This window comes from Lipotes vexillifer, unplaced genomic scaffold, assembly GCF_000442215.2.
Source record: "Lipotes vexillifer unplaced genomic scaffold, Lipotes_vexillifer_v1.1 scaffold1213, whole genome shotgun sequence".
Taxonomy (NCBI): domain Eukaryota; kingdom Metazoa; phylum Chordata; class Mammalia; order Artiodactyla; family Lipotidae; genus Lipotes; species Lipotes vexillifer.
The window spans coordinates 10,417-11,718 of NW_006795911.1; positions in this window are offsets into that span (position 1 = coordinate 10,417).

Consider the following 1,302-nt stretch of genomic DNA (forward strand, 5'->3'; position numbering starts at 1 on the left):
ACATATTTGACAGAACAATGTGTTAAAACACAGCCTGTACCTGTTTAGAAGTCTTAGTGTTTGTAAAAGTTCCAGATTTAATGCCCAAGTGGAAATAGAGTGACCGAGAATTAATTCTATACTCATACAGGAGAACTCTTCATCATAGTGATTGGTATACTGTGGCAGAGATAACTTTTTTTTTGGGGGGGTACTTGGGCCTCTCACCACTGCGGCCTCTCCCGCCACAGAGCACAGGCTCCAGATGCACAGGCTCAGTGGCCATGGCTCACGGGCCCAGCCGCTCTGCGGCATGTGGGATCTTCCCAGACGGGGGCACGAGCCTGTGTCCCCTGCATAGGCAGGCGGACCCTCAACCACTGCACCATCAGGAAAGCCCAGAGAGAACTTTTTAAAAAAAGGATCAGGTCAGGTCTCGCTACTCCTCTGCTTCCAAACATCCAATGGCTTTTCATCCCACTGCAAATAAAAGTGAAACTCCTACTCTAAAGCCATGTACGACCTGACCCTGCTTCCACTGTGAATTCCCTTCTTTTCTAAAAAGGTTCTGTATGTTCAGCCACACTGGCCTTCTCCCAGTTGCTAGCACTCACCAAGCTTATTCTTTCCTTGGGTATGTTTTCTCCAACCCCTGGAGTTGTCCTTGTAAAAACCCTCTCATGGTTCTCTGACGTCATCGAGGTCTTTGCTTAGACATGCCTGTCTGTCCTCCATGCTCTACCAGAAATAACTCCCACTTCCGCTCACTTACTGTCTCTTTGACCTTCTTTCCTTCCCTTCAAAGCACTTACTACTACCTAAAATTATATTATATATGTGTTTATTTACTTAGTTATTTGCTTATTTATTTTCTCTCTTCTTCACTAGAATGTTGTCTCTTTGAGGGCATGGATATTTTGTCTCGTCCTCAGACCTAGAGGAGAGCCTGGTACATAATAGATACTCAATAAATATTTGATGAATGGATTAAATTCTGATTTTAATCTGTGATTCTGTCTAGTCTATCGCCTATGAACAAAGAATCAAGAGGTTAACTATTCTTTTTTCTTTGATTTGACAAGCTATATTTTCAATGAATCACATGAAAACCTAAGATCAGTGAGACACAAAATTAGAAAATATCTCTTGGAAATGGATCTAGTATTGATTTTTGGGTTAAGAAAGTCCCAAAGAAAAGGTTCTGGTAGAGAAATGAGAAATTTCATAAAATGAGTAGTGTTCTCGTTACTATGAAGTCAAATCCATTTTGTTATTGCTTTTATGCCAGAGAAATACAGAAACCAAAAAAACTAAAATAATAAA